The sequence below is a fragment of the Lithobates pipiens genome, unplaced genomic scaffold (assembly GCF_037356315.1).
Source record: "Lithobates pipiens isolate NorthernLeopardFrog02 unplaced genomic scaffold, aLitPip1_a1.2 Scaffold_8, whole genome shotgun sequence".
Taxonomy (NCBI): Eukaryota; Metazoa; Chordata; class Amphibia; order Anura; family Ranidae; genus Lithobates; species Lithobates pipiens.
The window spans coordinates 583,179,681-583,192,112 of NW_027507903.1; positions in this window are offsets into that span (position 1 = coordinate 583,179,681).

Below are 12,432 nucleotides of genomic sequence, written 5' to 3' on the forward strand. Positions count from 1 at the left end.
CACACTGAGCTACGGGAACGAAGCCGTGCGAGTTCAGCTGATTTCACTCTCGCATGTCAGTCCCAATTTCGGCTGCGATTTCAGAGACATATCTGCAGGTTTCTGCACAGATGTCAATCGCAGCCGAAATTGCAAAAATTAGTACAGAAACGACTTTTTGCAAATGCAGCGTTGCACCGATTAGGACGGTGCCGTTGCCAGCAAGTGCCGCTGATTTCACATGCGATTTATCAAATCTCATGTCAAATCGTACCAATGTGAACCAGGGCTAAGAGCTATTCTTATTCTGGAAAAAAATAATCCATACACATCCACTACTTAATAGCCCTGTAATTTATTTTTCATGAAATAGTTTCTTACTGTGTTTTTTCTGCCTCCTTGTAATGTCCACCATGAGCTCCCAAACCTTTCCTTTTTTACCTAATTTCTGTTTATTTGGAATAGGCAGTGTACAGAATATTCAATTATCGCTGCATTGTATCTATAGGTTGCTGCTTATTGTTGTAAGGGTTAAAGGAGAAGTATGGACAAAGTATGGACAAAGCTTTTTGGCCATACTTCTCTTGGGTATCACAGGAGTGCATTTAAGCACTAAATGGATCGAATTTCGGCCTGTTCAGCAGGGACAGGCTGAGATTCGATCCATCTAGGGCAGGCTGATTGTACCCAAGTTGATCCATCAAATGACTTGGGTACAAACAGCATGTTGGATTGTAGCATGCGATTATTGCCAGCTGGTATAGCCACTAGCAGTAATCACTGTGTTCTCCTGGCAGGAATGGCTCCCAATGCTTCCAAAGCGCTAAAGCCCGCTTTTGGCTGACATCAAAGAGCTGGTTCAGGCTCTGCAGAGATCCCGACAATAATGTTGGGATCTGCCCAGATGTCTGACCAGCAGCTGGCTCAGCCTTTCTTATTGGCTGCTGACCTTTATTTTTTCAAAAGATGGAAGCAGGAAGGAGGACCAGTGGGAATTCTTAGTTCTATGAGACTGGGACAGAGTAGGACCATACTCAGTGAGCTGTAACGCTAAACGTTTGTGGAGTACCCTGGTGGGACCCTGAAACTGGACTGTTACTGTGATGTCATGTTCTCGTGTTTTTGATATTGGCTTCAAATTGAAAATACTGTCCTCCTAGACCTTATTCACCTCTTCATTAAAGGTTTCAACCATATCTCTCCTTTCCCTTTTTTCCTCTAGACCAGTGTTCTCCAAGCTGCGGCCTGTGGGCCGAATGCCGCCCTTTGCCTGCCTTTACTAGACCCTTGGAGCGCTATTCCTCCCATTGACAACAAAGAAGAAGGTGTCCTTCCTTCCACTGACACCAACAATGGGGCAATTTTCTTTCCACTAACACCAACAATGGGGCACTATTCCTCCCAATGACAGAAACAATGGGGCATAATTCCTCCCACTGATATAAACAATTAGGCACTATTCCTCAGATTAATACCAATGATGGAGCACTACTTCTCCGATTAATACCAATGATGGGGCACTACTTCTCCAATTAATACCAATGATGGGGCACTAGTCCTCCAACTAATACCAATAATGGGGCACTATATCTCCAACTAATACCAATGATGGGGCACTATTCCTCCAACTAATACCAATGATGGGGCAGTATTCCTCCAATTAATACCAATGATGGGACACTATTCCTCCTTCTCCTGACTACAGACACTGTGTCATTTTTTTAACTCCCACTGACCCTGAGATGTTTTCTACGCCCACTGGCTACTGCGGCCCCCCTTAAAGAGTAACTCCACTTTTGTTGAGAAAAAAACATTCCCCTCTGAGTGATCTATGTACATTTCAGGGATTTTAACAAACTTTGTTGCAGATTCCTACCTTTTGTTAGTCTGAAGAAATAGCTGAATGTGAATGGGAGGGGCTTTTTAACCACTTACAGACCGGACCATTTTGCTGGTCAAAGACCAGACCACTTTTTGCGATTCGGCACTGCGTCGCTTTAACTGACAATTGCGCGGTCGTGCGACGTGGCTCCCAAACAAAATTGACGGCCTTTTTTTCCCACAAATAGAGCTTTCTTTTGGAGGTATTTGATCACCCCTGCGGTTTTTATTTTTTGCACTATAAACAAAAATAGAGCGACAATTTTGAAAAAAACGCATTATTTTTAACTTTTTGTTATAATAAATATCCCCCAAAAATATATAAAAAAAACATTTTTTTCCCTCAGTTTAGGCCGATACGTATTCTTCTACATATTTTTGGTAAAAAAAATCGCAATAAGCGATTATTCATTGGTTTGTGCAAAAGTTATAGCATTTACAAAATACGGATAGTTTTATGGCATTTTTATTAATAATTTTGCATTATTATTTTTTTACTGGTAATGGCGGCGATCAGCGATTTTTATTGTGACTGCAACATTGTGGGGGACCCATCGGACATTTTTGACACATTTTTGGGACCATTGTCATTTATACAGTAATCACTGCTAAAAAAATGCAGTAATTCCTGTGTAAATGATACTGGCAGTGAAGGGGTTAACCAGTGGGTGGCAGTGTAGGGGTTAAGTGTTCCTAGGGGTGTGTTACTAACTGTGGGGGGGTTGGGCTTTCATTTAGTGAACACTGATCTCTGCTCCAATCACATGGAGCAGAGATCAGCGTCACTAGTTGCTAGGCAGAATGGAGAAATGTTGTTTACACGGCATGTCCTTCATTCAGCCGTCCCATGAGACGATCGCGGGTATGTCCGCGGGTCCCGCGACCGGACTCACGGGGGTCCCGACCAGCGTGGGAGCGTGCCGCTGGTGGCGCGCTCCCGATGGCAGGGCAGCATGGAAGTTTGGACGTACCTGTACGCCAATATGCCTGCCCGTTCCATTCTGTCGACGTACATCGTCGTGCGCTGGTCGGGAACCGGTTAATTATCGTTCCGCTGCTGCAGGGTTCTAATGAAAAAAGTGTCAGGGTCTGCATCCCTTTAGACATGCTTTCCCTTTGGCAGTATGTAACAAAGAAGAAATGGCTGCACATCGATGAAAGTCCAATGCCGTTTAATAAATAAATCACCAGGATGACATCAAAAAGGACACCAACACACGGTCTTGTAGACAGGTTTCACACAGTACAATTAAGCTTAATCATTACATTATATGATTAAGCACAAATGTACTATGTGAAACGTGTCGACAAGACTGTGTGTTGGTGTCCTTTTTGATGTCATGCTGGTGATTTATTAAACGGCATTGGACTTTCACCGATGTGCAGCCATGTCTTCTTTGTTACATATACCCACAGTGGCGAGCCGAGGCTTATACTTGATTCGAATCCTATCAGGCTTAATCCAATCACCTTGAGCGGTGAGTTCTTTATCCCTCCCTTTGGCAGTATCTCAGCAAAAATGACATTTGTGTTGCAGGGGATGTCAAAATCTGACATATATCTTAGTGCAGACTTCTGGGAAAATCAGTGAGCCAATCACACAAGCAGGAAATAACATATCTGGGGGGGCGTTCTGTATACCATTTGTGTGCAGAACACCTCCAGGTAGCCATATTGCATTTTACAGAAATTTACAGAGCAGCAGATTGAAAGGGAAATGTCATTTTTAATATCATTCAATTACAATATGACTTGTGTCACAATTGTATATCCTATTGTGTTTTTGAATTTTTTTAATTTACTTTTTCTTTTTTCTGGAGTTACCCTTTAAGTTTGAAGGACAGTCAATTGGCCCTTTGTTTAGAAAGTTTGGAGGCCCCTTCTGTAGACTGTACAATGCACATATTAGGTTGCTGAAGTCTCTACTTATATGTTTTATCCCTCAGATATTTCACCATTTTTGTTCCCCGTCTCTGCACTTGTTCTACCTTAACTGGTTGCTGACGGCCAGCAGTCAAATGACGGCCAGGCGGCGCACCTATTGTGGCGGGAGGCCGTCATATGACGGCCTCCCGTTTCAACAGGGAATGCACGCGATCGTGCGTGCGCATCCCTGTTTCTTCAGTGGCGGCGTGTCACGGAGACACCACTCGCCATCGAAGGGGGTGAACAGCCATTGGTTATGGCTGTTTACCACGTGATCGGCCATGATGAAGTCACGGCCGATCACAGTTGGTCACACCCCGACTGTGCACGTGAACACACTGTGCGTGCACGTTGGTGGTGGCGTGTTCCCCGGGAACACTGCTCGTCACCGACGCTGGTAAACAGCCATTGGCCGGCTGTTTACCCACGTGATCGGCTGCGATCCTTTCACAGCCTATCACTAAAATGTAAACAAACCGCGGTAACGAGATGTTACCGGGTTCTCCTCCTCACACACCGATCATGTGTGAGGAGGAGATTGCGGTAACATCTCTTTACCCCCTACAGTGTACACCAACCACACTGATTGCCCCCCCCCCAATAAAGAGGACCTGTCACCACCCCTCATAGTACCTGTCAATCACAGTCCATCAGAGTACCTGTCACAGTCCATCAGAGTATTTGAGTACATGTGACAGCCCATCAGAGTACCCGAGTACCTGTCACAGCCCATCAGAGTACCCGAGTACCTGTCACAGTTCACCTGAGTACCCGAGTACCTGTCACAGTTCACCTGAGTACCTGTCACAGTTCACCTGAGTACCTGTCACAGTTCACCTGAGTACCTGTCACAGTCCATATGAGTACCTGTCACCGCCCTTCAGAGTACCCAAATACCAGTCACCAAGCCATCAGAGTACCTGTCACCAGGCCATCAGAGCACCCGAGTACCTGTCACCAGGCCATCAGAGTACCCGAGTACCTGTCACCAGGCCATCAGAGTACCAGAGTACCTATCTCCAGCCCATCAGAGTACCTATCTCCAGCCCATCAGAGTACTCGAGTACCTATTTGCAGCCCATGCCTCATAGAATATAGGTTGGGGTGTTTGCTTTCCAAAATGGGGTCATTTTGTGGGTAATTTCACTGTCCTGGTGGTCCAGGACCTTTAAAAGTGTGATAGGTAGGAATGAAATGAGATGTGTCATTTATGCTCCTAGAACGCCTGAAGGTACTACTTCAATGTTCGGCCTCTCTATGTGACCAGGCTGTGTAAAAGTCCTACACATGTGGTATCGCCATACTCGGGAGGAGTAGCAGAATGTGTTTTGGGGTGTAATTTTTGCTATATACATGCTATGTGTTAGAAATATGTCATAAATTGACAATTTTGTGTAAAATAAAATGCGTTTTAATTTTTTTCCACATATTCCAAAAACGTCTGGAAAAAAATTAACCGTTCAAAAGACTCATTATGCCTCAAAGATTATACGTTGGGGTGTTTGCTTTCCAAAATGGGGTCATTTTATGGGAAATTCCATTGTCCTGGTACTCCAGGGCCTTCAAAAATGTAATAGGTGGTTGAGAAATGAGATGCGTCATTTTTGCTCGTAGAACGTCTGAAGGTACTACATCAATGTTGGTGCTCTGTATGTGGCCAGGCTGTGTAAAAGTCTCACACATGTGGTATCGCCGTACTCGGGAAGAGTAGCAGAATGTATTTTGGGGTGTAATTTGTTGTATGCATATGCTGTGTGTGAGAAATAACCTGATAATATGACAATTTTGTAAAAAAAAATAATAATAAAAAAAAAATCTTCATTTTGCAAAGAATTGTGGGAAAAAATGACAACTTAAAAAAACTCACCATGCTACTTACTTAATACCTTGGAATGTCTACTTTGTAAAAAGGGGTCATTTGGGGGGTATTTGTACTTTCCTGACTTGTTAGTGTCTCAAGAAATGAGGTACACCTGATGTACTGAAGGCCTGATCAGATGTGATCAGTTTTCAGCGATTGGCACCATAGTTTGTAGACTCTATAACTTTCACAAAGACCAAATAATATACACTAATGTGGGTTATTTTTTACCAAAGATATGTAGCAGTATAAATTTTGGCCAAAATGTATGAAGAAAAATTATTAATTAGTAAAAATTTATGACAGAAACAAAAAGGCATTTTTTTCTCAAAATTTACGTTTTATTTTATTTATAGCACAAAAAATAAAAACCCACTAGTGATTAAATACCACTAAAAGAAAGCTCTATTTGTGGGGAAAAAAGGACGCAAGTTTCATATGGGTACAGTGTTGCATGACTGAGTAATTGTCATTCAAACTGTGAGAGCGCTGAAAGCTGAAAATTGGTCTGGTCAGGTGCACTGTATTGAGGTGGTTAAAAATATCTTTTTGTAAGTGAGGTCTCCAGAACTGGACAGAGTATTCTAAATGGGGTCTCACTAAAGATCTATATAGAGCATACCTCCCAACATTTTGAGATGGGAATGAGGGACACCTACTAGCAAACGTATGCAGGCATAGGACACACCCCCTGCCACACCCCCTTAAAGGAGAAGTAACCAAAAAAATGTATTAACTCCACAAGGGCTTTTTTTTTTACCACTACTATTACTTTATATTGACTTTTAAATTTTACAAATGCAGCAATTTAAAATTTGGATGAAAGGACTGGGAAACACTTTTTGATAGATATATATATATAGTGCATTTTATATACAACTATATAGATCAGACCAAAATGAGGGACAAATGAGGAGGAAAGAGGGACAGAGGGACTTTGCTCCAAATCAGGGACAGCCCCTTGAAATCAGGGACAGTTGGGAGCTGTGATAGAGGAATCAGGACTTCCCTCTTCCTGCCGGTGACTTCTCATCCTAGATCTCCATTGGCTTTTCCCTCTGCCTAGCCACATTGTTTGCTTATTTTGTAATCATCTGAAACTACTACCCCCACATTTTTTTTTTCTGTAGGGCTGGCCAACACTGTACCCTCAATGTTGTACTTAGGCCCTGTGTGGAAACCCTCAACAACCAATCAGTTTCCAGTATTTACAAGCCAGGTCAGTAGATGAGAAATTGTGATTGGCGGCCTTTTGTTATATAAACCGGGAAGGCCTGTTATGTCCTCAGATGCAGTGACTTTACTGAGCATAACACATAATTCAGCTTCACCCCTTCTGAATATTGCACCATGTTTCTTTCTACGCAACCCCCAACTCCTCCTTCCCCCACATAACAATGAGCCAATTCAGACTGGCATGGAATACCATGGCAACCTTCACATTGCTGTGCCAGGGTATGCCAACAGAGAGGGCATTGTTAGTGCACAGCACAGTTCTGAGTGTGGCTGGGGATTCTCTGTATACAAAGTGGAGGAGGCTGGAGAGATCTATGTGAAGATCCCCCGTCTGCCTCTACAGAGTCTCCTCAATACCACAACACCGATCAGCACGATGACAGGCTGCTATGTACAGGACAAGGCCCTATGGTGACCCATCTATAGAACACAGCACTAGACTTATTACTATAGTATACTGAGGTCTGATCATTAACAGTGATTGATCATTGGCATAATATTCACTTACAATGTGATCATGATTGATGTGTATATATACTCGATATCATCATGTGATCATTATCGATGTATATATACTCGTATCATTATACAGGTCAATGTGATCATTATCGGTGTATATATACTCAGTATCATTATACAGTGCCATGTGATCATTATCGGTGTTTATACTCGGCATCATTATACAGTGCGGTGTGATCATTATCAGTGTATATATACTCGTATCATACAGTGCGGGGCGATCATTATTGGTGTATATATACTCAATATCATTATTCGGTGTGATGTGATCATTATCAGTGTATATATACTCGGTATCATTATACAGTGCAATGTGATCATTATCGGTGTATATACACTCGGTATCATTATACAGTGCAATGTGATCATTATCAGAGTATATATACTCGGTATCATTATACTGTGCGGTGTGATCATTATCGGTGTATATACACTTGGTATCATTATACGGTGTGGTGTGATCATTATCGGTGTATATATACTCGTATCATTATACGGTGTGGTGTGATCATTATCAGTGTATATACACTCGGTATCATTATACGGGGCGGTATGCTCATTATCGGTGTATATATACTCAGTATCATTATACGGTGTGGTGTGATCATTATCAGTGTATATACACTCGGTATCATTTTACGGTGTGGTGTGATCATTATCAGTGTATATACACTCGGTATCATTATACGGAGCGGTATGATCATAATCGGTGTATATATACTCAGTATCATTATACGGTGTGGTGTGATCATTATTGGAGTATATACACTCGGTATCATTATACGGTGTGGTGTGATCATTATCGGTGTATATATACTCGGTATCATTATACGGTGAGGTGTGATCATTATTGGTGTATATACACTCAGTATCATTATACGGTGTGATGTGATCATTATCAGTGTATATATACTCAGTATCATTATACGGTGTGGTGTGATCATTGATTTATTTTCTGTGAAGTTAAATATAAATGCTAGTAAGTGTTATATAGAGTAGTACAGAGGCCCTGTGACAGCCAGATTTGGGTATCTGGTGTGTCGTCAGCCTGCGCTAAGGACAGGAAGGAGTTACAGAGCAGCAGACATCACGCCAGAGTAGCTGGCATATAGTACCTGATGCTGCCAACCTTGCAGTGCCCAGCGAATCAGAACAAAACATGGCGGAGGGGGGGTGATGCCAGCTGTCTTTTCAGGGCTGTGGGAACCTCAGACTGGCAAGGAGAGACATTTCAGGGCAGGGGAGGGATGGGTGGGAAAAGGGTCAGGGGTCAGACAAGGATTGCCCATGGGCACTGCCCCAGCCAACCTCACAGGGGCAGTGCTAATCCAAAAATGCTGGGACTGTGAGTGAGGATTTGTGCCAGTCTCTGTTGATTTGCTGCTCTCACTTTTTGTTTCTTTTCTCATTTTATTTTTTTATTTTACACATTACGGGTTCTCATTTACTGCAATTTCTGCCAGCGATGCTTCAGTGTCTCTTCTAAGCCGTTCACATATAACTTGGCACTGTTGGTAATGAATAGTCTTCCGAGCTTGTTCATCTACATATATGGTGCCGACTTATTCCATGTTGCTTTATGATGCATGCAAAAAATGCACTTCCATTCCTGTCCCTGCATAACTTACATCAAACAATCACAGATGCATGCAGACTCCATGCAGACAATGTCCGTGCCAAGCACCACTTACATTTCTATCAGTATTGTAGTTCTACTTCAGAATAGGCCAATGAGTTCTCTTTAAGGCTTTTCCTGGTCAAACGTTTTAGTCTGACTGTAAACTTTCCTTACAGTTACATTGAAAAAGTATTCATACCCCTTGAAATTTTCCACATTTTGTCATGTTACAACAAAAAATGTAAATGTATTTTATTGGGATTTCATGTGATAGACCAACACAAAGCAGCACATAATTGTGAAGTGAAAGGAAAATTATAAATCTTTTTTAAAATTTTAACAAATAGGTATGTGAAAAGTGTGGAGTGCATTTCAGCCCCCCTGATACTTTGTAGAACCCCCTTTCACTGCCATTACAGCTGCAAGTCTTTTGGGGGATGTCTCTACCAGCTTTGCACATATAGAAAGTGACGTTTTTGCCCATTATTCTTTGCAAAATAGCTCAAGGTCTGTCAGATTGGATGGAGAGCGTCTGTGAACAGCAATTTTCAAGTCCTGCCACAGATTCTCAATTGGATTTAGGTCTGGACTTTGACTGAGCCATTCTAACACATGAATATGCTTTGATCTAAACCATTTTATTGTAGCTCTGGCTGTATGTTTAGGGGCGTTGTAATGCTGGAAGGTGAACCACCGCACCAGTCTTTTCTTCTAAGATTGCCCTGCATTTGGCTCCATCCATCTTCGCATCAACTCTGATCAGCTTCCCTGTCCCTGCTGAAGGAAAGCATCCCCACTACATAATGCTGCCACCACCATGTTTCACGGTAGGGATGATGTGTTAAGGGTGATGTGCAGTGTTAGTTTTCCACCACACATAGCGTTTTGCTTTTAGACCAAAAAGTTGCAAACAGGACTTCTTATGGTTTTCTTTCAACAATGGCTTTCTTCTTGCCACTCTTCCATAAATGCCAGGTTTGTGGAGTGCACGACTTATAGTTGTCCTCTAGTTAATGCTCTCCTTGCCCAGCCTGTCAGTTTAGGTGGACGGCCATGTCTTGGTAGGTTTTCAGTTGTGCCATACTGTTTATATTTTCGGATGATGGATTGAACAGTGCTCCGTGAGTTGTTCAAAGCTTGGAATATTTTTTTTATAACCTAACCCTGCTTTAAAATTATCCACAACTTTAACCCTGACCTGTCTGGTGTGTTCCTTGGCCTTCATGATGCTGTCTGTTCACTAAGGTTCTCTAGCAAACCTCTGAGGGCTTCACAGAACAGCTGTATTTACACTGAGATTAAATTACACACGGGTGGACTTTATTTACTAATTAGGTGACTGCTGAAGGCAATCGGTTCCAGTAGATTTTAGTTAGGGGTATCAGAGTAAAGGGGGCTGAATACAAATGCACGGCACACTAGGTCCCCCCCCTAGGTCCACATTAGACCCTTATCTGAGCACGCTACCCGGCCGGCCAGGAAAGGGGGAGGGGACGAGCGAGCGCCCCCCCCCTCCTGAGCCGTTCCAGGCCGCGTGCCCTCAACATGGGGGGGTGCCTTGGGGAAGGGGGGGCCGCGCGGCCCCCCCACCCCAAAGCACCTTGTCCCCATGTTGATGAGGACAAGGGCCTCTTCAAGACAACCCTGGCCATTGGTTGTCGGGGTCTGCGGGCGGGGGGCTTATCGGAATCCGGGAGCCCCCTTTAATAAGGGGGCCCCTGGATACCGGCCCCCCACCCTATGTTAATGAGTTTCGGGTACAATGTACCCCTACCCATTCACCTGTGGAAAAAAGTAAAAATAAAACACAACACACAAGGGTTAAAATAGTTTATTGCACAGCTCCGGGGGTCTTCTGTCCGTCTTCTGGGATCTTGTCCCCCTCTTCGGTTCTTCTTGCCGGGCCACCGCGCCTTCTTCTAGCTCTTTTACAGGCGGTGGCCCGGTCTTCTGTCGCCGCTGTCGCCGTCTTCTGTTCTTCTCTTCTTCTCTTCAGATGTTGCCTCGTCGCCTCTGGGACTGTGACATCATAATGGGCAGGGACATCATCCGGCGATGTCCCTATATAAGTCGCCGCTCGCCGCGTCCCCGTCATTGTGAGCGGAGAGAGCGACGAGGCAACATCTGAAGAGAAGAACAGAAGACGGCGACAGCAGCGACAGAAGACTGTAAAAGAGCTAGAAGAAGGCGCTGTGGCCCGGCAAGAAGAACCGATGAGGGGGACGAGACCCCCGAAGTCGGAAGAAGAGGGCGGCGAAGAAGAAAGCCGGGCTCCTCTGCTAGTAAAAGAGCTAGAAGAAGATAGCGGAGGAGTCCGGTGAGAAGACCCCCGAAGACGGACAGAAGACCCCCGGAGCTGTGCAATAAACTATTTTAACCCTTGTGTGTTGTGTTTTATTTTTACTTTTTTCCACAGGTGAATGGGTAGGGGTACATTGTACCCCATACTCATTCACATAGGGTGGGGGGCCGGTATCCAGGGGCCCCCTTATTAAAGGGGGCTCCCGGATTCCGATAAACCCCCCGCCCGCAGACCCCGACAACCAATGGCCAGGGTTGTCTGGAAGGGGCCCTTGTCCTCATCAACATGGGGACAAGGTGCTTTGGGGTGGGGGGGCCTCGCGGCCCCCCCTTCCCCAAGGCACCCCCCCATGTTGAGGGCACACGGCCTGGTACGGCTCAGGGGGGGGACGCTCACTCGTCCCCAACCCCTTTCCTGGCCGGCCGGGTAGCGTGCTCGGATAAGGGTCTAATGTGGACCTGGGGGGACCCCCACGCCGTTTTTTTGGCGTAGGGATTCCCCTTTAATTCCACACCAGGTGACAGGGCCAGCGACGCCTCCTTCGCTGGCCCCGGCTACCTGGATACGTGCTCAAAATTAGCGGACTTTCCTCCGCGTGTGTGGGCGAGTCCGTTCATTTCAAAGGTATGGCGGATAGTCCGGCGGACTTAGTACGCCGTATTAGTCCGCTGAAAAAGTGCCGTGTGTGGGCAAGTAGCTCGTTCGGAAAGTCCGGCGGACAGTCCGGCAGGAAGTCCGTCAGACTAAGTCCGCCGGATAGTTGGCTACGTGTGTACGCGACATTACTCTTACAATCAACTGGGCATCTCATTATTATCCTTATCCCTATCCAAGTTACAATCCCCTCAAAAAAACATAAAAACAAAGTACAAGGACTGCTTCTTGACTACTGAGTGTCTGAAGATTTGTGTGCCTAGCTGTGCAGGTTGAGATGCGGACCACAACTACCAGTAGCCTCTACAGGGTGTAAGCTGGGGGACAGGGAGCCGTTACAAAGCTCCCTGAGATAAGTCTTTCAGGCACAGATACCAAATCCAGTGAGGTAGTGACAAACAGTGCAGTGTTTATTGGTGATATATACAAGGCTTTTATATACAGCTGCTGTACAGT